General features: G+C 43.3%; 1 protein-coding gene across 2 annotated transcripts in view; it reads right to left on the bottom strand.

The window, feature by feature from the left end:
* Window positions 1-26806, bottom strand: part of LOC106560617 (lipoma-preferred partner homolog) — a 591662-nt gene that overhangs the window by 555132 nt on the left and 9724 nt on the right. Inside the window, exon 3 of one of the 2 annotated variants that reach the window (XM_045687984.1) lies at window positions 13728-13862. The exons of the other annotated variant lie outside the window; for it this stretch is intronic. The gene's annotated coding sequence lies outside the window, so the exon portion shown is untranslated. The remainder of the gene's footprint in view (window positions 1-13727; window positions 13863-26806) is intronic. 2 annotated transcript variants of the gene reach the window in all.

The following is a 26806-nucleotide window of genomic DNA, read 5'->3' as shown; positions in this document are numbered from 1 at the left end:
GTTCTCTCCCTGTTCAGTATGGGGAGGACTAGCCTAGTGTCCCCTGGGATGTTCTCTCCCTGTTCAGTATGGGGAGGACTAGCCTAGTGTCCCCTGGGATGTTCTCTCCCTGTTCAGTATGGGGAGGACTAGCCTAGTGTCCCCTGGGATGTTCTCTCCCTGTTCAGTATGGGGAGGACTAGCCTAGTGTCCCCTGGGATGTTCTCTCCCTGTTCAGTATGGGGAGGACTAGCCTAGTGTCCCCTGGGATGTTCTCTCCCTGTTCAGTATGGGGAGGACTAGCCTAGTGTCCCCTGGGATGTTCTCTCCCTGTTCAGTATGGGGAGGACTAGCCTAGTGTCCCCTGGGATGTTCTCTCCCTGTTCAGTATGGGGAGGACTAGCCTAGTGTCTCCTGGGATGTTCTCTCCCTGTTCAGTGATAAATTGACGTTGCCAGTTCCCGACATTGCCGCGTGGCGGGCCACACTACAGGGAGCGTGGCGGGCCACACTACAGGGAGCGTTGCGGGCCACACTACAGGGAGCGTTGCGGGCCACACTACAGGGAGCGTTGCGGGGCACACTACAGGGAGCGGGAGCGTTGCGGGGCACACTACAGGGAGCGGGAGCGTTGCGGGGCACACTACAGGGAGCGTTGCGGGGTACACTACAGGGAGCGTTGCGGGGTACACTACAGGGAGCGTTGCGGGGTACACTACAGGGAGCAGGAGCGTTGCGGGGTACACTACAGGGAGCAGGAGCGTTGCGGGGTACACTACAGGGAGCAGGAGCGTTGCGGGGTACACTACAGGGAGCAGGAGCGTTGCGGGGTACACTACAGGGAGGAGGAACGTTGTGGGGTATACTACTATACTTTATGTTTCTGCTTTGGGTTTTGCACACACACACACACACACACACACACACACACACACACACACAGTAACTCTGAACTTCATATTCAAGCAGCATACTAAAGCATTCTTCTAATTACATTGGTAACCAGTTTATAATAGCAGTAAGGCACCTCGGGGGTTTGTGGTATATGGCCAATATACCACAGCTAAGGACTGTTCTTAGGTACAACGCAACGCGGTCCGTCGTGCTTAAGAACAGCCCTTAGCCGTGGTATATTGGCCATATACCAAACCTCCTCGTGCCTTACTGCTTAATTATATGATAAGCAATGAATCCTTCTTACGTACAATCACTAACTATTTTACTGCTCATACAAATAATAACTTCATGTACTTGCATATTTAGCTGATAATATCTCTTCAGTGTGGCCATTTTGGAAACTGTCATAGGATTCAAATGTTATTAAGTCTACGTTTGTGTAAAGTGGTTACATTCAACTAGCAGTTAGCATCATTATAATTTGGTTGACTATGTAGGTCTGTGTGTAATAACAAAAACATCCTATTAAAATAGCAGACTACCAACACAACCATACTCCAATCAAGAACATATTCCAAAAAGGACAAAAAAATATCCTCCACTCATCACTACCACTGCAGTGAAGGGTACAGCATCACGTTCTCAGGGAAACTGATGTGAGGGGGGGGGGGGTAGAAACCATCCATCACACATTCCCGACAAAATGAGATTTTCCCAGCAGCCATCAGAAGAGGAAATAAGCATGTTTTGTAAATATATCGTATCAAACTGTCTGCTGGTGAAATAGCTACGGCTTAAACACATCTAGCCAGCGGGAGGAGGTACCCAGAGTCAGAGCCAAGTTTCCACGGCTTGTGTCCCAATATGGCACCCTATATTCCCTACATAGTGCACTACTTTAGACCAGAGAACCATAAGGAATAGGGTGCCATTTGCAACACAGAGCAAGGCAGTAGGAGTAGTATGACTAGCCTAATAGATTAAACTCTCCAGTAATATCCTCATGGCCTTAAGCCATGGGGCAGAAATCCATAGCCGGAGAATGAATTCCTCGCTACCACTTCAACTTGATGACTCACTTATGTAACCATTCCAATAATCGTTATAATTTTTTTTTTTTTTTTTTAAAACAACATTCTACAGTACCGGGCGATTTCTTTCCAACGTAGATACAGTGTGAACTTGGTTGAGCAACTGGAGAAGAAGAAAAAAAATACCCCCACTTTACTAAAAGCCACTGTTAGGAGACTCCCTGGCAAGAACACACATCCTCTATATAAACCAAGACATTTCTTCATATTCAAATAAATGGCTGCAATTTAAATGTAATTCCAAATCCATTAAGATAATGTACGTTAAACCATTTTTTTAAACCCAGCAGTCCTTTCTAAAAAGAAGAGCAAGGAGACAAATAGTATTATCTAGATCATTTAACACCCGGATATGGGAACCAGTTCTAATCAAACTTAAATGATCAGACAATTCAAGTACATTAGGCCATTAACACAATTTGAAAGAGGCCTAATCTGTCAAAGAAAAATGTAATTTAGTCGTTGAAAAAAGGTCTTTATGCTTTTGGAGTAGGAAGGGACTGACTTCCACTGACAATTTTTATTCTTTTTTCTTTAACAAGTTAAGAAATATCCTGAGAAAAAAATGGCCTCCAGATCCATAGTTTAAAACTTTATACAGACAGATACCTAGAGCAGAAAAGAGAGAGAGGCCTGGATCCTGCTGACCTCTCTGGTTAGGGCCTCTTGAGTGGCTCAGTGGTCTAAGGCACTGCATCTCAGTGCTAGAGGTGTCACTACAGACACCCTGGTTCAAATCCAGGCTGTATCACAACCGGCCGTGATTGGGAGTCCCACAATTAGCCCAGTGTCATCCGGGTTAGGCCGGGGGAAGGCCGTCATTGTAAATAAGAATTTGACTTAACTTTATTTAACTAGTAAGTCATGTCAGTTAAGAACACATTCCTACTTACAATGACAGCCTAGGAACAGCAGGTTAACTGCCTTGTTCAGGAGCAGAACAACAGATTTTTACCTTGTCAGCTCGGGGATTCAATCCAGCAACCTTTTGGTTGCTAGTCCAACGCTCAAACCACTAGGCTACCTGCCGCAGCCTGACTTGCCTAGTTAAATTAAGGTTAAAAAAAAAAGTAAAAGAAATTTTATATATATATATATATATATATATATATATATATATATATATATATATATATTTGCCCTCTTACATTCAATAACTGGTTGTTCCACCTTTAGCTGCAATGACTCCAACCAAACACTTCCTGTTGTTGTTGATCAGTCTCTCACATCACTGTTTGACCGTTGGTATGATGTTCGCACTGTGGAATGCAGTGTTTGGTTTTCGCCAGGCATAACGGGACCCATGTCGTCCATGGTGGTGGTAGTGTGATGGTTTGGGGGGGATGATTTGCTGCCTCACGACCTGGACCACTTTTTATTGATAAATGGAACCATGAATTCTGCTCTGTATGAGAGCATTCTACAAGAGAATTATCAGGCCGCCCGTCTGAGAGCTGAAGAGCAGCTGGGTCATGCTGCAAGACAATGATCCGAAACACACAATCAAGTCCACATGAAAATGACAAAAAAAGCTAAAAATTTCTAGTTTCGTAATGGCCCTGGTCAAAGTCCAGACCTTATCCCAATTGAGATGTTGTGGCAGGAAAAACCCACAAATGTAGCTGATTTAAAGCAGTTCTGCATGCAAGAGTGGGAAAAAAATTCCTCCACAGTGATGTGAGAGACTGATCAACAACTACAGGAAGTGTTCAGTTGGAGTCATTACAGCTAAATATGGCACAGCCAGAAAGGGGGCAATTACATTTTCACACAGGGGAATTGGGTGTTACATATGTTGTTAATTAAATAAAATAAGTATCTATTATTAAAAAAAATTGTAAACTCAACGTTCCCTTTATCTAAGATTACGTTTTGGTTGAAAATCAGATATCATTCAGTGTCAGAAATATGTAAAAATAGAGAAAATCAGAAAGGAGGAAAATAGTTACTGTACTATATTAGTGGGTCCATTCTCTCTGGTGTGGATGAGCAGTAGTTATACTATATTAGTGGGTCCATTCTCTCTGGTGTGGATGAGCAGTAGTTATACTATATTAGTGGGTCCATTCTCTCTGGTGTGGATGAGCAGTAGTTATACTATATTAGTGGGTCCATTCTCTCTGGTGTGGATGAGCAGTAGTTATACTATATTAGTGGGTCCATTCTCTCTGGTGTGGATGAGCAGTAGTTATACTAGTGGGTCCATTCTCTCTGGTGTGGATGAGCAGTAGTTATACTAGTGGGTCCATTCTCTCTGGTGTGGATGAGCAGTAGTTATACTAGTGGGTCCATTCTCTCTGGTGTGGATGAGCAGTAGTTATACTAGTGGGTCCATTCTCTCTGGTGTGGATGAGCAGTAGTTATACTAGTGGGTCCATTCTCTCTGGTGTGGATGAGCAGTAGTTATACTAGTGGGTCCATTCTCTCTGGTGTGGATGAGCAGTAGTTATACTAGTGGGTCCGTTCTCTCTGTGGACAGACAGACTGACACTGTTCTCCTTAAGTGCTCCCTCCTTCTGCAGACAGGCAACAGGCAGGTTGATGGTCTCTGAGTGTTTACAGGCTATAAAGGTACAACGAAGACCATGAAAAATACATATCCCTCAAATCACCTTGGCCTTTACTGTCTCTGTCAGGGCTTCATAGTGTATTTATAACGTACCAAGCAGTGAAGTCTTATTTTTAAAGCATATCAGTCCCTAAGAGCAAAGTGAAATGCATGTTTCAGGTGAATAAAATGCACTTGTTAGGGTACCTTTTCTAAACTAGGTACAAATGGGTCTGAAACGGTTATGCCCCAGGGCAGCAGCTTCTACCAGGGCAGGGCCAGAGCAGAACCAAGGACTAGAGAACACCACCTCAGTTCAGGAAGACAAAGGTCCTGTGAGTCTCACCAACCAAGAGGAGACATAATGATCCTGTGAGTCTCACCAACCAAGAGGAGACATAATGATCCTGTGAGTCTCACCAACCAAGAGGAGACATAATGATCCTGTGAGTCTCACCAACCAAGAGGAGACATAATGATCCTGTGAGTCTCACCAACTAAGAGGAGACATAATGATCCTGTGAGTCTCACCAACTAAGAGGAGACATAATGATCCTGTGAGTCTCACCAACCAAGAGGAGACATAATGCGTTGGATAAAATCTTCTGCTAAGGGACATACTGTTTAGGGTTCGTGGGGATTGTGATACATTAATCACCATGTTGACCTTACATCAACAAATAAATCATCCCAGACCATCACCGTGAAATCATCCCAGACCATCACCGTGAAATCATCCCAGACCATCACCGTGAAATCATCCCAGACCATCACCGTGATACAGTAGATGCTATACCCTATATCCTCTTTTCTCGTGACAACATGGTATTTTCAATAAATGTTTGTCATTTCAGTTAGTAACTGGGTTAGACAAGCCTCTCTCGCTCTCTGCTTGTAGTGAATGGTTGATGTCCCATTGACATTCCCCAGTTCCTCTTCATGGAGAAAAACCTTAAATAATGTATTGAGAAATGTTTGCAAGATGACCTTATCTTCTGAGCAGTGAGAGGTGAGGAGTCAGTCAAGACAATGCTAGGGAAGCAGTAGGATCTAACTTCCATTCAGAATTCACTGGTTGAAACCGGGTCACTAGCATCACCATGGAAACTTGGCTAACATAATTTTAGTTCAAACATAATTTCTGAAATACGAAGAGAGGAACCATGCTTTGGCTTAGATTGAGGCACTCAATAGTTTGTATTAACAGGGATGTTGTAGAGATGTTATAGCCCAGCGTTTGTGTACCTCTAACATCCTTAGGGGAAGAGAGGAGAGTGGAGGGGAGGCGACTGGGGTCAAAAACCCATGGAAATTTGTAACGGTAATTGCGCATTGTCTACAACGTGTCTCTGAAGTGGGCCTGTCCTCCTCCTCCTCCCCACTGATCCCTCCCCCTCAGCCAGTCTGCTGTGAATGTTACATTTATCACTAACATCAACGCTCCTCGAGGGCAACCCACACAGACAAACACTGGAAATCTATTTCTTGCCAACAAATAAAAAGAAGTGGACAAAACCGCTCCTTTCCAACAGATATTAACATGACAGATTGGCTTCAGGTGAAATGAAGGAATCACTTGTTTATCAACGCATCACACTTCAATTTCACTGTCAAAGTGTTTGGGTGAATTATTCTTCCACCCCGGACGATTATACGTTTAGCAGGGCTCCATTTACTCCCTCCATGGTTAAAGGGCTGAGTCCCAATTGGTACCCTACCAGAGCCCAATGAGCCCTGGTTGAAAAGTAGTGCACTATATAGGGAATAGGGTGCCATATAGGAGATGGCCGTCTCCTCTCTCCCATATAAGGAAGAAACCACAGCCTGGGGCTTTAGACAAAAACTATTTTCTGTTTAAACATCCATCTCCTCTGTTCTTATCTCCTCTCCATCACGTAGTACGGAAAGACTATATCTGATCGATAGAAAGATATAAAATAATATCATACATTTCATTTATCTGTCACTTTTATCCAAAGCAAAAGCTAATTAGTCATGCACGCATACATTTTACGCCTGAGTTGTCCGGGGAATCAAACCCACTGTCCTGGTGTTACACGTGCCATGCTCTACCCACTGAGCTACAAAAGGACCAGACATACAGGTCTACAGTAAAGATATGAGTTTACACCAAGAGCACATTCCTGCAATACTTCCTCCCCTAAAAAGCAGCTACCCCACCGGCTACCGTCACATACTACCCAACCGGCTACCATCACACACACACACTACCCCACCGGCTAACGTCACACACACACACACACTACCCCACCGGCTACCGCACACACACACACACACACACACACACTACCCCACCGGCTACCGTCACACACACACACACACACACTACCCCACCGGCTACCGTCACACACACACACACACACTGTCCGAGTTAAGAAACCTTAAGATATCACAATTGCTTTGTAAAAAGTAGTGCATTCTGTATAGGGAATAGGGTGCCATTTGAGACGCTCATCAAGTCTCTGCTTGTTCGCTTCTTTCATTATAGCTCAGAGCAGCAGCAGCATGTAGTATCTATATGACATTACAATTTACACATCAAATTATGGTCATCATTTTAACACTCACAGTGTTAAATGTAACACTTTCTTGGAAAACAGTGACCCACCGAAATAATCAAACACTTCTCAAAGTGTTGACCAACTAGCACCCCTAGGGCGTTGGCCCCTTAACTGTTGATACTGTTACACATGTAGTGTTAAGAATATATGGGGAGGGTGGAGTTAGCATTATAGATTGTAGAGCCTTATTTGCATATTCTTCTTGTGGTGTGCAGTGCAGTGCTAAGTCAAGACCCACAGGTCATTGGGATCAACTTCTTGTGGTGTGCAGTGCTCAAGTTTATAATGGCTGTCAGTCAAGACCCACACAGAGCCAGAGCTCTGACGTCATGTATAGCATGTTACTCTACAGCCACTACGTTCTAATTTAGGCGCTTATCAGTGTCCAAATCTGCCATTTTCAACCTGTATACCAGTACGAGTGAAGGGTTACAGAAGAGATTGCCTCAGTGAGGCCCTCATTGAAATACTGACAGTATGCAGCATGCCCCCCCCATTCCCTTTTTAAGCCTCAATCTTCTAGCAGCATTAATACCCTGACAACACTCTCTAAACCTTTGGGTCCCATTCGGCTAAGCCTCAGCTTTTTGTTTTTGGTTGTTTGTTTGTTTAACCTGCATTAGAACCCAATCGAGGTTTAATCTAAAACTGGCACTTCTACCAGGTACAGTAGAATAGTGCAGTAGTCTGATTCCTACTGTAATTCTACCATATACAGTAGAATAGTGCAGTAGTCTGATTCCTACTGTAATTCTACCATATACAGTAGAATAGTGCAGTAGTCTGATTCCGACCAGGTACAGTAGAATAGTGCAGTAGTCTGATTCCTACTGTAGTTCTACCAGGTACAGTAGAATATTGCAGTAGTTGACTGATTCCTACTGTAATTCTACCATATACAGTAGAATATTGCAGTAGTTGACTGATTCCTACTGTAATTCTACCATGTACAGTAAAATAGTGCAGTAGTCTGTCTGATTCCTACTGTAATTCTACCATATACAGTAGAATAGATTCTATCCTGATAGCTTGGCTACCGTTAACTGGTCAGGGGGTTTCAGTCGGACCATGATGATGCTGAAATATGGCACCCTATCCCCTATATAGTGCACTACTTTTGACTACGAGCCCTAAGTAGTGCACTCTATAGGGGAAGACCGTGTCATTTGGGACACTCCCATGACCATCTCACTGATTTGCTCCAGATACTGTAGATCTCTAACCCAAATAGTGAAATGGGCATGGAGCCTAGTACTGCTACAGCCTTTTCCTGGCTAGCCTGCCAGGCTAGCACTACTATCTGTAGAGAGGAGCACCGAACTCTGATGTGTAAATCCAGACAGAGATACAGAGATAAAGTCACACAGCTGGTCGCTGGTTTGAATCTCCGAGCCGACTAGGTGAAAAATGTGCCGGAGTGCCCTTGAGCAAGGCACTTAACCCTAATTGCTCCTGTAAGTCCCTCTGGATAAGAGCATCTGCTAAATGACTAACATGAACAATTATTATTTGTATAGATTTATTATTTAACCATTATTTACACAGGCAAGTAAATTAAGAACAAATTCTAATTTACAGTGTAGTTCAATATTCATTGACCTGGCCAAGGCTTTCGACTCTGTCAATCACCACATTCTTATTGGCAGACTCAACAGCCTTGGCTTCTCAAATGATTGCCTCGCCTGGTTCACCAACTACTTCTCAGAGTTCAGTGTGTCAGAGGGCCTGTTGTCCGGACCTCTGGCAGTCTCTATGGGGGTGCCACAGGGCTCAATTCTCGGGCCGACTCTTTTCTCTGTATACATCAATGATGTTGCTCTCGCTGCTGGTGATTCTCTGACCCACTTCTACGCAGACGACACCATTCTGTATACTTCTGGCCCTTCATTGGACACTGTGTTAACTAACCTCCAGACGAGCTTCAATGCCATACAACTCTCCTTCTGTGGCCTCCAACTGCTCTTAAATACAAGTAAAACTAAATGCGTGCTCTTCAACCGATCGCTGCCTGCACCTGCTCACACGTCCAGCATCACTACTCTGGATGGTTCTGACTTAGAATACGTGGACAACTACAAATACCTGGGTGTCTGGTTAGACTGTAAACTCTCCTTCCAGACTCACATTAAGCATCTCCAATGCAAAATTAAATCTAGAATCGGCTTCCTATTTCGCAACAAAGCATCCTTCACTCATGCTGCCAAACACACCCTTGTAAAACTGACCATCCTACCGATCCTCGACTTCGGTGATGTCATCTATAAAATAGCCTCCAACTCTCTACTCAACAAACTGGATGCAGTCTATCACAGTGCCATCCATTTTGTCACCAAAGCCCCATATATTACCCACCACTGCAACCTGTATGCTCTCGTTGGTTGGCCATCGCTTCATACTTGTCGCCAAACCCACTGGCTTCAGGTCATCTACAAGACCCTGCTAGGTAAATCCCCGCCTTATCTCAGCTCACTGGTCAACATAGCAGCACCCACCCGTAGCACGCGCTCCAGCAGGTATATCTCACTGGTCACCCCCAAAGCCAATTCCTCCTTTGGCCGCCTTTCCTTCCAGTTCTCCGCTGCCAATGACTGGAACGAACTGCAAAAATCACTGAAGCTGGAGACTCATATCTCCCTCACTAGCTTTAAGCACCAGCTGTCAGAGCAGCTCACAGATCACTGCACCTGTACACAGATGGGCTGTTTACAGATGGGCTATCTACCTACCTCATCCCCATACTGTATTTATCTTGCTCCTTTGCACCCCTGTATCTCTACTTGCACATCTACCATTCCAGAGTCTAATTGCTATATTGTAATTATTCGCCACCTTGGCCTATTTATTGCCTTAACTCCCTTATCTCACCTCATTTGCACTCACTGTATATAGATTTTTCTTTTTTCTACTGTATGTTTGTTTATCCCATGTGTAACTCTGTGTTGTTGTATGTGTTGAACTGCTTTGCTTTATCTTGGCCAGGCCGCAGTTGTAAATGAGAACTTGTTCTCAACTGGCCTACCTGGTTAAATAAAGGTGATATATATCTACATAAAAGCCAAAAGAGCTATTAAAAATGTTTAAGCAAATCAACCAACCAGCCTGCATAACTTGTTTTCAATAGCATTAAATTACAGTATGTTGTAGGGCTGTACTAGGTACTAAACAGGACACACAGTATGTTGTAGGGCTGTACTAGGTACTAAACAGGACACACAGTATGTTGTAGGGCTGTACTAGGTACTAAACAGGACACACAGTATGTTGTAGGGCTGTACTAGGTACTAAACAGGGCACACAGTATGTTGTAGGGCTGTACTAGGTACTAAACAGGACACACAGTATGTTGTAGGGCTGTACTAGGTACTAAACAGGACACACAGTATGTTGTAGGGCTGTACTAGGTACTAAACAGGACACACAGTATGTTGTAGGGCTGTACTAGGTACTAAACAGGACACACAGTATGTTGTAGGGCTGTACTAGGTACTAAACAGGACACACAGTATGTTGTAGGGCTGTACTAGGTACTAAACAGGACACACAGTATGTTGTAGGGCTGTACTAGGTAATAAACAGGACACACAGTATGTTGTAGGGCTGTACTAGGTAATAACAGGACACACAGTATGTTGTAGGGCTGTACTAGGTACTAAACAGGACACACAGTATGTTGTAGGGCTGTACTAGGTACTAAACAGGACACACAGTATGTTGTAGGGCTGTACTAGGTAATAAACAGGACACACAGTATGTTGTAGGGCTGTACTAGGTACTAAACAGGACACACAGTATGTTGTAGGGCTGTACTAGGTACTAAACATGACACACAGTATGTTGTAGGGCTGTACTAGGTAATAACAGGACACACAGTATGTTGTAGGGCTGTACTAGGTACTAAACAGGACACACAGTATGTTGTAGGGCTGTACTAGGTACTAAACAGGACACACAGTATGTTGTAGGGCTGTACTAGGTACTAAACAGGACACACAGTATGTTGTAGGGCTGTACTAGGTACTAAACAGGACACACAGTATGTTGTAGGGCTGTACTAGGTAATAAACAGGACACACAGTATGTTGTAGGGCTGTACTAGGTAATAACAGGACACACAGTATGTTGTAGGGCTGTACTAGGTACTAAACAGGACACAGTATGTTGTAGGGCTGTACTAGGTACTAAACAGGACACACAGTATGTTGTAGGGCTGTACTAGGTAATAAACAGCACCCCCCCCAGGGCTCTGAAAGGGCCCCCCCCATAGGGCTCTGAAAGGGCACCCTTCCCCCCCCCCATAGGGCTCTGAAAGGGCACCCTTCCCCCCCATAGGGCTCTGAAAGGGCACCCCCCAATAGGGCTCTGAAAGGGCACCCCCCCCAATAGGGCTCTGAAAGGGGCACCCTCCCCCCCGATAGGGCTCTGAAAGGGCACCCTTCCCCCCAATAGGGCTCTGAAAGGGCACCGCCATGAGGCTGGGTGGAGGTGACGTTATAATCCCCGCCATGAGGCTGGGTGGAGGTGACGTTATAATCCCCACTATGAGGCTGGGTGCAGGTGACGTTATAGAAAACATTATAAACTGGGTGATTCAAGCCCTGAATGCTGATTGGCTGAAAGCCGTGGTATATCACGGGTACCGCAAAACATTTATTTTGACTAATTACGTTGGTAACCAGTTTATAATAGCAATAAGGCACCTCGGGGGTTTGTGGTATATGGCCAATGTACCACGGCTAAGGACTGTATCCAGGAACTCCACGTCGCGCATAAGAACAGCCCTTAGCCGTGGTATATTGGCTATATACACACCACAACCCCTCGGGCCTTATCGCTTAACATGACAAGATTGACAAGCAATACCAACTAGGTATTGCGGAAGAGGAGGGAGAGGAAGAGGAGGGAGAGTCTCTGTCTGTCTCTAGGAGTAGGCCTATAGCCCTGCCAGTACGTACTGGGAGAGGAAGAGGAGGGAGAGTCTCTGTCTGTCTCTAGGAGTAGGCCTATAGCCCTGCCAGTACGTACTGGGAGAGGAAGAGGAGGGAGAGTCTCTGTCTGTCTCTAGGAGTAGGCCTATAGCAGCCCTGCCAGTACGTACTGGGAGAGGAAGAGGGAGAGTCTCTGTCTGTCTCTAGGAGTAGGCCTATAGCAGCCCTGCCAGTACGTACTGGGAGAGGAAGAGGGAGAGTCTCTGTCTGTCTCTAGGAGTAGGCCTATAGCCCTGCCAGTACGTACTGGTAAAGACAGGGCCTTCCTTCCTTCCTGCCAACTGGAGGATTTGGGTCAGTAGGCAATTTCAGTCCTGGATCACTGGGGACTCTATGGCAATTAATCCCAACAGTGAGTGAGTGAATGAGACAGACCTACAGACCACACACAGAGACAGAAGAGAAGAGGACAACACATTCAGCGTATCAGTCTGCCTGGCCCTGCAGAACAGTCTGAGTTTGAGGCACAAGTGTTACACTATTCCCTATATAGTGCACTTCTTTTGACCTGGGCCCATTGGAAACAGGGTACCATTAGGGAAATAAGCTGACGAAGAAGGTCTGATTGTATTGCTTTGTTATGGCATGCGAGGCTGTGGTGGTAATATCTACACAAACACATTTCTGCTCTGGACTCAAAGGCTGTGTTTACACAGGCAGCCAAATGTTTTTTTTTTTCTTCTTTTTGACCAATCAGATGAGCTCTTTTGCCAATAATTGGGCAAAAGATCAGAATTGGGCTGCCCGTGTAAACGCAGTCAAAGACAGGCCTAAGCGGCTACAGCTTACACTAAAAAATCCATACCTTGAAGAGGGAGAAAAGCTGCCTTTGTGGTCTACATACACTGCTCTATTGATCACAAAACAACCCTACAATCAAATTCATGAAACAGCATTGTGTTTTTCAAATTCATGAAAAAGTATTTTCTTCGTAAAAACCCATGACAGATACAAGGCTGACCATTGTTGAGGATGCATTGCTGCAAAAGACTCAGGGATGATACAAATAACATCAGACAATGGATTCGTGCCGAACTTCACAAATACATTCGATTTTCTCAAAATCTTCTAACATAAAACTGGATAACCTTAAACTGAATTATATGACTAGTAACATTGGGTTACAAAGCCACTAACGTCCTATACAAAATAAATACTTTAATATTCAACTGAACTGATAACCTCAAACTGTGAATAACAACCTTCTGCGACATCAATTCACTATTTTGTTCAATAATACAAAATAAAGACTTAGCTCTTCTGCAAAAAGTATTTTTTTTATTCTCTAAATATACCTATTTCAACCTTTTCCTGTTCGTAATGACATTGGGGAGGCAAACCAGTCCTAAGTTAAAAGGAAACGTAACAATGGATGTACAATTACTCCTGAATGGAGTAATGGCGGCGCTGAGGAGGGCGAGAGGTCGGTTCCTGCTCGACTTTGCTATTTTTTTTTTTGAATGGCTTTTTAAATGGCTATTTTTTCATTAATTATGACTTATAGTCTGCTCTGAATGTATATGTAATAATTTCCTACCACCGACAAACACTTCTGGTTCATGAATCAGAAGCTACACACATCTCTCAGCCTCCCAGATCTGGAATACAACATTCACTCCCTTTGTTCCCCGCACAGCGGCCTTACCTGTTGCTCTTGGCTGAGATGACCTAAGGGCAACACCGGCCACGAAGAAGAGGAAGGGAAGACTCCAAGCTAGGCTGAAAAGACGGGCTACAAGGCCTCCTCTTCCTAGCATCCTGATGGTTTAATGTCCAATCGCTGGAACAGAAACTTTGTGAAGTCAGAGGAAGGCTTCAATCGCAGAGGGACCAACCCCACTATATGCCAACAGAATTCACTTGTTATTATCACAGCTGTGTACAAGCAAACACCAAGGCATCACTCAGCGAACTGTACAAGCATCCTCTCACCCGGAAGTAGAGTTTATTGTTGCGGGTGACTTTAACCAAGCCCGTCTAAAATATTACCAACATGTATCCTGCCCCACAACAGGATCCAGCGTGCTTGACCATGTACATACAAACATCTGTGACGCGCACACAGCCATCACCTGCCCCCACTTCAGCCAATCAGATCACATCTCTCCGTTCCTACTCCCCGCCTACAAGCAGCAACTCAGGAGGGAGCCACCAACACAGAATAGTGAGGCGCTGGACAGAGGAGGCAGACTCCATGCTGCAGGACTGTTTTGACAATACTGATTGGAATATGTTCAAAGATAAATCCACCCCGGACTCATCCATCCACATTGAGGAATATACATCGTCAGTCACAGGCTTCATTAGGATGTGTTGATGATGTTGATGATGTGCCCACAAAAAAACAATCCGGACATACTTCAACCAAAAACCCTGGGTGAACAGAGATATCCGTGCAATGCTAAGAGCCTGTACTGCAGCATTCAATGCCAGCAGAACGAACCCTGACGACTCGGTGGCGTGCGACGCGTACAAGGCAAGCAGGTACCATACAGCCTCAAACTTGAATTGATGTTTGACAACTCAGACTCACAGTCTGTAGTCTTTACCACGTGCGATCACAGTCTACAAGGGCAAATCCAGCTGTGTGGTGCCAACCGAAGCCTCCCGTTGTGCTCACATCATGAAGTGCCCTCGAGAGGTTGGTCATGGCCCACATCAAGGCCAGCATGCCAGGGACACTGCACCCACTCCAATTCACCTACCGCTCCAACAGATCCACAGAAGATGTCATTACCATCGCTATTCACACGGCCCGTCCACATCACCGAGGACTTGACATGGACCAACACATCAAGAGGGCACAATAACGTCTCTACCTCCTAAGGCGGCTGAAGAAATGTGGCATGTCGCCCGGGTCCTCTCCAAATACTCCTGCTGCACCATCGACAGCGTCCTGACCGGTTGCATCACGGCCTAGTACGGAAATTGCTCTGTCCACGACCACAAGGCCCTGCAGCAGGTGGTGAAGATGGCCCTGTACATTAACCAGGACCATGCTCCCACCCATCCAGTGATGTAGGGGGTGTAGTGACGCCTACAGCAAAAGGGGGTGCAACTCAATATAAGAAATGTGTTAACATTTTATACACTGTGTACATTCATGTTACATACACAATCATCACAACCGCTGCTACCAGACTGCTATTATTTTGCTCAGTTTATACACTGCCCCCCCCCATACACACAAATATTGGACTATAAATTCTACCTTCCTGTACTATACAGTTTATTCTATTGTACTCAGACATTTACTTTGTTCGTATTCTTATCTTGTATTATTTGTTGTTCTTGCATTGTCCAGAAGGAACCTGCAAGTGAGCATTTCGTTGAGCGACGTACACCATGCGCATCCTGTACAAACGACTAATAAAAGAACTTGCAACTGAAACTCTGCTACAAATGCTAATTCACATTCTCTTTAAAACCCATAACACTTTGCTCCTGTAGTCAATACCCCTGTGATGATTCTCCTCCTGTAGTCAATACCCCTGTGATGATTCTCCTCCTGTAGTCAATACCCCTGTGATGATTCTCCTCCTGTAGTCAATACCCCTGTGATGATTCTCCTCCTGTAGTCAATACCCCTGTGATGATTCTCCTCCTGTAGTCAATACCCCTGTGATGATTCTCCTCCTGTAGTCAATACCCCTGTGATGATTCTCCTCCTGTAGTCAATACCCCTGTGATGATTCTCCTCCTGTAGTCAATACCCCTGTGATGATTCTCCTCCTGTAGTCAATACCCCTGTGATGATTCTCCTCCTGTAGTCAATACCCCTGTGATGATTCTCCTCCTGTAGTCAATACCCCTGTGATGATTCTCCTCCTGTAGTCAATACCCCTGTGATGATTCTCCTCCTGTAGTCAATACCCCTGTGATGATTCTCCTCCTGTAGTCAATACCCTGTGATGATTCTCCTCCTGTAGTCAATACCCTGTGATGATTCTCCTCCTGTAGTCAATACCCTATGATGATTCTCCTCCTGTAGTTAATACCCTGTGATGATCCTCCCCAGGCATTCACCAGCCCACTTTCCTCCTTCATTGTGCAGTGTAATAAAGGCCAACACTTATCACTGGTTTTATAAGAGGCTTTAAAATCTATTTCTTCTATCAGAGACTTTCATAGGAAAATGTCAACAGTTTGAATATGTAGCAAAGTTGTAAATGCAGCATATCTTTCATTCTGGAATGTTGGTATGTAGCCTCTGTCTAGGTTTTCTACGATAAGATTTGATCTATGACCCAAAATGTTGTTTCAGTCCGATCCTTTCTTTTTGTTTAAAATGTTATCATGATTAAAATAACCAATAAGTAGGGATCTGATAGAAACAACAGTTTTGATAACCAGCCAAGTCGTGAAATACAGCACATTTTTCATTCCCGAAATGTTAGGTACAGATGTAGGATCTTAATTTGACCACCCTGTTGCAAGAGAACTCTCCTTCAATGGAACACATTTAAAACATGTAGTGTATTTGAGGTTTAAAAAGTCTTCTGAAGTCTGCAATTTCCACTTTGAAATTTCAGACCTGATTTTGCCTTTCAAAAAAAATGAATCAACTTTCCATTAACAATAACCCACATAATAATTCACATTTCCTGTTGCTGCAGGATCTTTTTCCTGCTGTAGCAAACTGGCTCAAATTAAGATCTTACATCTGTATGTTTGTCTAGTCTTTCTACGATTACATTTTGTTTACCAATAATCAAATATATATATTTTTTTATGTTAGCTTGTCCATGATCTTACTGTTGACCAACATTGCTACAGAGGAATAATAACAACAGGCATTACAAGTGTGGATAGAGAGAGGCTTGTGTTCCAAATAGCACCCTACTTAGTGCACTACCTCTGACCAGGGCTGGCACCCTATTCCCTATTTTAGTGCACTACTTTTGACCAGGACCCATAGGGAATAGGGTGAAGGTGTCATTTGGGATGCACACAGAAGCTTGGTGACAAGAGAGCATTAGTGAAGTATAAGCTATATTAAAATGATTTGAAGCTTAAAAATAAAATAAAAAAAAACGGACTGCTCTCTTAACCCCTGCTGTGGCTTCTCACCACACACTCGTTTTACAACTCATCTTCTACATATTCATTGTAGGACTAATCTTTTTTTCCTTCATAGGAAAAATAGCTCAATGCCTTCCCTTCCGACCGTGATCGGCTTTAGCTCCTAAAGAATAAACCCTTAAAAAGCACACCAATATATCACGCACTCTACTCTTCCCCAGTAATATTCAGATAAACTTCTGGTAAGGTCACAGTCCTCAATTGTATAACTGTCAATGGTTTTTGTTGTTGTTGCCATATTGACCACTTAAAAGCATAAGTTGACGCACATCCAAACGGCCTCACAACAGCAGACCACGTGTACGGCGGCGTGTGGGCGAGCGGTTTGCTGATGTCAACGTTGTGAACAGAGTGCCCCATGGTGGAGGTGGGGTTATGGTATGGACAGGCATAAGCTATGGACAACGAACACAATTGTATTTTATCGATGGCAATTTGAATACACAGAGATACCGTGACGAGATCCTGAAGTCCATTGCGAGGCCAATTTTTTTAAGGTATCTGTGATCAACAAATGCATATCTGTATTCTCAGTCATGTTAAATCCATAGATTAGGGTCTAATGCATTTATTTCAAATAGACTGATTTCCTCATATGAACTTTAACTGTAACTCAGTCAAATCTTTGAAGTTGTTACATGTTGCGTTTTTATTTTTGTTCAGTATATATAAATAATGACAGCATAATAACTAAATCATTGTTAACACAGTAGGGGCTTTCCCCTCGGATCCCCGTAGACTGCGTTGTTAACACAGTAGGGGCTTTCCCCTCGGATCCCCGTAGACTGCGTTGTTAACACAGTAGGGGCTTTCCCCTCGGATCCCCGTAGACTGCGTTGTTAACACAGTAGGGGCTTTCCCCTCGGATCCCCGTAGACTGCGTTGTTAACACAGTAGGGGCTTTCCCCTCGGATCCCCGTAGACTGCGTTGTTAACACAGTAGGGGCTTTCCCCTCGGATCCCCGTAGACTGCGTTGTTAACACAGTAGGGGCTTTCCCCTCGGATCCCCGTAGACTGCGTTGTTAACACAGTAGGGCTTTCCCCTCGGATCCCCGTAGACTGCGTTGTTAACACAGTAGGGGCTTTCCCCTCGGATCCCCGTAGACTGTGTTAGCAGTAGGTGATCACCATGCATTGACAGGTCAATATTGACTTTGTGTTTTAAACAAAGAAAACATCTCTATTAAACCAACGTGCATGGGGCTAAGCTGACTAGGGCCTGGCATCTGTCATTGTGTGTCAGAGCCAGGGCACCAGTCCTATTTCTTCCTGACTGAATCTGCTTCCCAAATGGCACCCTATTCCCATATAGTGCACTACTTTACACCACAGGCCAATAGGACTCGGTTCAAAGTAGCGCAGAGCACCCCTGTGGGGCCCTGGTCAACAGTAGTGCACTATATAAAGGAATAGGCTGCCATTTGGGAAGCACATTCAGTGCCATTAGCGTGGAGCTAGCATCTCTCTAATCCTAGAGGAATCAGTGAGTGAGTGAACTCTGACCCAGCAGCACTAAGAGGTCAGGGTTAATGCTACTTGCCTGCACGATACTGTCTTTTCAGAAGATACAATGATAGTCTATTTTTGGGGGGGGTCAAAATCGTAGTCAGCAGTCATAACCAATTATTAGCACTATATTTAGGCCAGTGTCTAAAACAACGTAAAATCTACTACTATCAAACCTGCACCAAGCAACTCCCCATCCCAGAAGTAACAGTGGAAAAGCAGAAGGCTGTAATAACCGAAGAGGTCTCAAAATGTACACTTTAGTATCCCTACTGCCGTACTGCCACACCTGAGGTCACGTTGAAACAACGTTCATAAGGACACCTACAGACCACACTATATACACAAAATGATGTAAACACAGATTCACATTAGTGGATTCAGCTATTTCAGCCACACCCGTTGCTGACAGGTATATACAAAATAAAATCGAGCACACCGCCATGCAATCTCCATAGACAAACATTGGCAGTAGAATGGCCTTACTGAAGAGCTCAGTGACTTTCAATGTGGCACCTTCATAGGATGCCACCTTTCCAACAAGTCAAATATCTGCCTTGCTATAGCTGCCCAGGTCAACTATAAAGTGCTGTTATTGTGAAGTGGAAACATCTAGGAGCAACAACGGCTCAACAGCAAAATGGTACGCCACACAAGGTCACAGGACCGCCAAGTGTTGAAGCGCGTAGCACGTAAAAAAACTACTGTTCTCGGTTGCAACACTCACTACTGAGTTCCAAACTTCCTCTGAAAGCAACGTCAGAACAAGACCTGCTCGCCGGTGGCTTCATAAAAATGGGGTTCCAATGGGTTTCCATGGCCGAGCAGCTTTGTGGAAACAGTTTGGGGAATGCCCTTTTCTGTTTCAGCATGACAATGACCCCCATGCACAAAGCGTGGTCCATACAGAAATGGTTTGTCAAGATCCGTGTGGAAGAGCTTGACTGGCATGCACACAGCCCTGACCTCAACCCCATCGAACACCTTTTGGAGACAGGCCTAAGCGCCCAACATCAGTGCCCAACCTCCCTAAATGCTCATGTGGCTGAATGGAAGCAAGTCCCTGCAGCAATGTTCCAACATCTAGTGGAAAGCCTTCCCAGAAGAGTAGAGGCTGTTACTGCAGAAAAGGGGGGACCAACTCCATATTAATATCCATGGTTTTGGAATGAGATGTTAGATGAGCAGGTGTCCACATACTTTTGGTCAGGTAGTGTACATTAGACTTACAGCTGACTACGTGCATCAGTCTGTCAGAAGGATACGCATTAGATTAGCACCGCTGAAAAAGCATGTAGGGCACTATTAATACAAGATTAAGAATGAAGAGACCGACGGCGACGGACCAGCCTGTTCAGAGACCGACGGCGACGAACCAGCCTGTTCTGAGACCGACAGACGAACAGTAAGGCGCCAAATTAAAACAGGCTGGTGTTTCCACTACACTACTCTCTAATCCATCTGCTCCCTCAAAGTCTGAACGGTGAAGACCTGCTAAAACTGCTTCTAATGAAGTCTAACACAGAAATCAGGATTTAGACAAGTCAAACTAGAAGGCAATCAAACACTTAATACAACGATTATCCTTATTAAAGAAAGCAGATAATCTCCTCCTCCTTGGCTTTAGTCTCCTTAAAGAGGATCCTTTGACTAATTGCTCTTGTTAATCATGCTTTAGGTTTAATTGTTGACAAGAGATCCACTTGGATGACTTCGTGTAAAAAAAAATAAAAAAAACATCTCAAAACAAATCTCTCCCCAATCTGTGGCGGCTAGGTTAGATAACATCTTGAAATGAAGTGAGAGCTGATTAAGGCATCTCGTAAGATTTCTTGTTTGTGTCCCAAATGGCACCCTGTTCCCTATAGATGATCTGGGCTCCTTGTCAACAGTATTGCACTTCATAGAGAATAGGATGTCATTTGGGATACCTGGGAGTTTCTGAGTTCACTGCTAGAGAGACTGCTGCTGTGATAATAGGGTTGAGAGGGGATCTAGTGCTTTATTAACTGTAGTCCCTTTGAGAATAGGAATAAAGGGCTTTATAATTCTCCTTCATATTTTGGAGGAACCATGCCGTGATAAAATACTACTGTGGTTGCTGAACTTGATTGGGAGATGTGTGGGACTGTAGACTCCACTAAAGGGATCAGAAGACGTTTCATATTTAAAACATGGCAGTAGGATTGTAATACAATGTGGAAGTACAATGAGATTGGTTGGTCAAACTAAGATGTAGTCATTTGTTCCTCTATAAAAAAATCTATATCAAATCATCTTGGCTTTTATAAATATTTATAATAGAAATACAATTATTTTTGTTTTTCCAATTTAAAAAGAGAAGTTATCAAAAGTAACAGTGCCTGGGTTAACTATTGTGTATGTTTACTGTGTTTGTTTACAAAAGTCAAGATTATGTTAATACTTTATAGAAAATATGGTTTAAAATATTAAATAAGACAATGTGTTTATTTACCAAAATACATATGGGTTATAGCCTACATAATTTACATACACACACACACACACACACACACACACACACACACACACACACACACACATATATATATATATTTTAATACTGTATAGAAGTTATGCCTTGATTCAAGGTTCAGCAGTACAAAGTGTTATAGCAGCCGATCAAGCCTGGCCAAAAAGAAACCAAAATGAAGCTAGAGAGACTGGTAAGGCAACAGGATGGCTCTAGCCCCCAGACAGAGAGCGAGCTGGGATGGATATGCAGCAGGCACCACCAGGGCTTGAGTGAGTCCCAAATACCACTCTATCAACCTGGGCCCAGGTCAAAACTAGTGCACTATGTAGGATATAGGGTGCCATTTGGGACTCAAACCCTTGTGTAACGTCAAGCTAAAAAGGTAATTAGATTATCAACACCGTGCTATCATTAAAGTCAGTAGCATCCTCCCTTAAAGCCATCTTTAATCCTGTTAGGATTTCACCTATTCCTGCTACTTCTACTGTGGGCCCAGCTTGGATTAAAATAAATAGTGTCTCAGAGTATAAACTGAGAGGCTGGAAAACATGTGAAGTGGAGAGAGAAGAGTTACAGAGAAAACAGATGAAGTAGAGAGAGAAGAGTTACAGAGAAAACAGATGAAGTGGAGAGAGAAGAGTAATAGCCAGAGCAGAAGTGCTCAGAGGATGGTAACATCTAAAATGAAATCCTATTCTCTAAATAGTACACAACTTTTGTGGGATCCTACGATATCAAAAATACATCCACAATGGCAGGAAACGTTTGTAATGAGAGGTAGAGCAGGCAGTGGTCAGACTCAAGGGTACGGAAGTGTTAGGACAACACAGACTATATGCCGATGCATAGAGTAGGTCAACAAGATATACAGTACCAGTCAAAAGTTTGGACACACCTACTCATTCTATGGTTTCTTTATTTTAACTATTTTCTAACATTGTAGAATTATAATGAAGACAAAAATATGAAATAACACATATGGAATCATGTAGTAACCAAGAAAGTGTTCAACAAATCAAAATATATTTACATTTCAGATTCTTCAAAAGTAGCCACCCTTTGCCTTGATGACAGCTTTGCACACTCTTGGCATTCTCTCAACCTGCTTCATGAGGTAGTCACCTGGAATGCATTTCAATTAACAGGTGTGCCTTGTTAAAAGTTAATTTGTGGAATTTCTTCCCTTCTTAATGCATTTGAGCGATTCAGTTGTGTTGTGACAAGGTAGGGGTGGTATACAGAAGATAGCCCTATTTGGTAAAAGACCAAGTCCATATTATGGCAAGAACAACTCAAATAAGCAAAGAGAAACGACAGTCTATCATTACTTTAAGACATGAAGGTCAGTCAATCTGTAAATTTGCAGTTGCAAAAAGCATCAAGCGCTATGATGAAACTGGCTCTAATGAGGACCGCCACAGGAAAGGAAGACCCAGAGTTACCTCTGCTGCAGAGGATAAGTTCATTAGAGTTTCCAGCCTCAGAAATTGCAGCCCAAATAAATGCTTCACAGAGTTCAAGTAACAGACATCAACTGTTCAGAGGAGACTACGTGAATCAGGCCTTCATGGTCGAATTGCTGCAAAGAAACCACTACTAAAGGACACCAATAAGAAGAGACTTGATTTGGTCAAGAAACACGAGCAATGGAAATTATTTAAAAAATTAATTAATTAAAAATTACAAAAAAATTAAAAAATTACAAAAAAAAAAATAAAAAATAAATAAATAAAAGAATCGGTGGAAATCTGTCCTTTAGTCTGATGAGTCAAAATGTGAGATTTTTGGTTCCAACCGCCGTGTCTATGTGAGACGCAGAGTAGGTGAACGGATGTAGTATACTGTTGTAGTATGCTGCTAGGACAACAAAGTCAGGTAGAGAAAACAGACTGGTGGAGCCGTAGAGAGAACGAGGTGATGGAAAACAGACTGGTGGAGCCGTAGAGAGAACGAGGGGATGGAGAACAGACTGGTGGAGCTGTAGAGAAGAAGAAGAAGAAATGAAGTCCATATTCTGCACCTCAGTCTATTTATGTTTCTGTACATAATAATGTGGACGTTAATAAAGCAGCTCACTGATTTCTTGACGGCATTTTTTTTCCCGAAGACAACCGGAAAATAAATAAAAAAAATTAAAAAACGCAGGACAGGATCAACTAGGGAATGATGGTGTAATGTGAAAACCCACATCCTGGGGTTAAGGATGGACGCAATGAAAGATCTGGGATAAGGACATTGTGTAATGTAAGCATGTCCAAGTTGATAACATTTTAGAAGCTGTGTAGTTTCTGTCTAGTATAAGGATACCAAACATATGTGGATCACAGATTTAAAACGCTTGTGTTGACCGTTGGGAAAACAAATATTTTCTACTATAGTAAACAGTGAGCAAACATCAGGGAAACCTCTAGAGTACATTTGAGGATATAAGAAAACAGGTTATTCTAAATTAAAATCATAACAAGAGGCAAGTTTTTCAAGAAAATCCTGTTTTTTCAAACAGATAACCCACGGCCCAATACCTTCAGATTTAGATAAAACCTTCTCCTGTGGCCCTCCAGTAGTCTTCTAACAGGGTTGTATCCACGTGGATCCAGTCTTCCACTGACATCAATGAATGATACACACGGAAGACCCACTTTTCCTACCTCATCTCTGAATCAGACCTCTCGTGTGAAGCCTGAAGCTATCATATTAATTTAAAGAAATATGTCATTCCCTCCCTACCATATCAAAAAGATATCTTCCATGTCAATATTCATCATGAAAACAGAGTGATCTGTCAACTCTGTCAGATTGTCACATGGTTTCTGACATTCATTATTTTAACCTTTATTTAACTAGGGCAAGTCAGTTAACAACAAATTCTTATTTACAATGATGTCCGACCCAGGCCAAAGCCAGACGACACTGGGCCAATTGTGCTCCACGGCTTTTCTACAGTTTACAAATCTAAGTGGGAAGTAAACATTTCCATCCTCACGTCCATCATGTCCTGTGAGGCCAAAACACGTAGACATGTCCTCCCCTTGGGGAGTTCCATTCATATAGAAATAGAATGAATAGAGACCGTTCTAGTTCTGTAGTTCCATTCCATTGAAACCCCCCTCAACAGTTTGGTCATATGAGCACCGTGCAGAGACAAAAACAAAAGCCATGTTGTTTCCATGCTGCCAGCCCCAAAAAAGAAGGAATTAAACCCTGTCAGGAGATGAGATACAGTAGAGGTTGTTAAGCTGGATATATATTAAAACCTCTTGACGGTCGCCTAGGATAGGGGGCGCCACAGCGCATTTTGAAAAAAATCTGTGCCCATTTTAAACGGCCTACTACTCAAACTCAGAAGCTAGGATATGCATATAATTAATACTTGTGGATAGAGAACACCCTAAAGTTTCTAAAACTGTTTGAATGGTGTCTGTGAGTATAACAGAACTCATATGGCAGTCAAAACCCCGAGACAGATCGAAACAAGAAGTGGAATTCTGAATTGCGGACTCAACTTCATCACGTTGCCTATTAATCACACCGTGAGCTATGGTTCATTGAGCACTTCCTATTGCTTCCACTAGATGTCCCCAGTCTTTACAAAGTGATTTGAGTCTCCTACTGTGAAAACTGACAGAATGACACGCTGTGGAACGTGGTCACCCGGAGAGGGCCATCACCATTATGACGCCGGCGCCCCTAGCTACCCTCCACTTTCGAAACGTTTTGAAACACAATGCAATCGTCCCCCTCGAATCTTATTGGAGCTCTGGTTGAAAAAGGCCCTAAAGATTTATGTTATACAACGTTTGAACGAACCTAAATAAGAAAAAAAATGCATTTTGTTGAAAGAGTAGCCCCGCGCACGTCGGAACTTTTGGAGTACCTTCCGAACGCGCTAACAACAACAAGCTAATGGAACATAAAGGATGAACTTTTTCGAACGAAAATACATTTGTTGTGGACCTGGGATTCCTGGAAGTGCCTAAGGATGAAGATAATCAAAGGTAAGGGATTATTGACAATAGTATACAAGAGTAGATTTGATATGCGATTGTTCCAAGATGGCGCTGACCTGTAACGTTAGCCTATTTTTCTGAGTATCGCATCCCCTTTTATCGCAAAGTGTGATTACCCAGTAAAGTTATTTTTAAATCTGGCATTACAGGTGCTTTCAAGAGATATTCATCTATAAATCTTAGAATGACAATATTACATTTTAAAAATGTTTTCGAATAGTAATTTAGTAAATTGTAGCGCTGTTTCATCAGATGCATTTGAGGGAAAATAGTTAGTCAACGTTACGCACCGAGGTAAAATGCTGTTTTTATATATAAATATCAACTTTATCGAACAAAAGAATGCATGTATTGTGTAACATGATGTCCTAGGTGTGTCATCTGATGAAGATTGTCAAAGGTTAGTGCTGCATTTAGCGGTTTTTTGGTTATTTGTGATGCATGTGGTTGGTCGGAAAATGGCTATGTGGCTACTTTTACGATATACTCCTCTAACATAATCTAATGTTTTGCTTTTGCTGTAAAGCCTTTTTGAAATCGGACAACGTGGTTCGATTCAGGAGAGGTGTATCTATAAAATGATATAATTTGAAAAAAAAAAATAAATGGAATTTTTTTTTTTTACATTTTGTTATGCTAATGGCGATAGGATTTTCGCTGGATGTCCGTCCCGTATGAGGCCGCACAGGGGTTAAAAGGATCTCTGGGTAGTCTGTGTAGTGATGTAACCACCCCTCATCTACAGCTGTACAGCAGAAACCCTCGTCTCAGGACGCATCCCAAACGGCACCCGTTTCCCTACACAGGGAACATTTACATTTACATTTTAGTCATTTAGCAGACGCTCTTATCCAGAGCGACTTACAAATTGGTGCATTCACCTATAATATCCAGTGGAACAACCACTTTACAATAGTGCATCTAAATCTTTTAAGGGGGGGGTTAGAAGGATTACTTTATCCTATCCCAGGTATTCCTTAAAGAGGTGGGGTTTCAGGTGTCTCCGGAAGGTGGTGATTGACTCCGCAGTCCTGGCGTCGTGAGGGATCTTGTTCCACCATTGGGGTGCCAGAGCAGCGAACAGTTTTGACTGGGCTGAGCGGGAACTGTGCTTCCTCAGAGGTAGGGAGGCGAGCAGGCCAGAGGTGGATGAACGGAGTGCCCTTGTTTGGGTGTAGGGCCTGATCAGAGCCTGAAGGTACGGAGGTGCCGTTCCCCTCACAGCTCCGTAGGCAAGCACCATGGTCTTGTAGCGGATGCGAGCTTCGACTGGAAGCCAGTGGAGAGAGCGGAGGAGCGGGGTGAGGGAACAAAACAAGTGCACCCACAGGGCCCTGGTCAATACTAGTGCACTATATAGGGAATAGGGTGCAGGCCCTGTTTAATACTAGTGCACTATATAGGGAATAGGGTGCCATTTAGGATGTACACCTAGAGCTGGGCGATTTGGATAAAAATCCATATCACGATAAATTGACTGAATTATCACGATAACGATCAGTTAAACGATACGTTTATAAAATAAGCACCAGTTACCTTTAAAACTATTCCTCCTACTTTGAATGTTATCGATTGTCTCATTAGTAATAGCCCATATTAGCATACTTAGGCTCATTTTATTTCAAACTTAT

This window comes from Salmo salar, chromosome ssa10, assembly GCF_905237065.1.
Source record: "Salmo salar chromosome ssa10, Ssal_v3.1, whole genome shotgun sequence".
NCBI lineage: Eukaryota > Metazoa > Chordata > Actinopteri > Salmoniformes > Salmonidae > Salmo > Salmo salar.
This window is presented reverse-complemented; position numbering and strand designations above follow the sequence as displayed.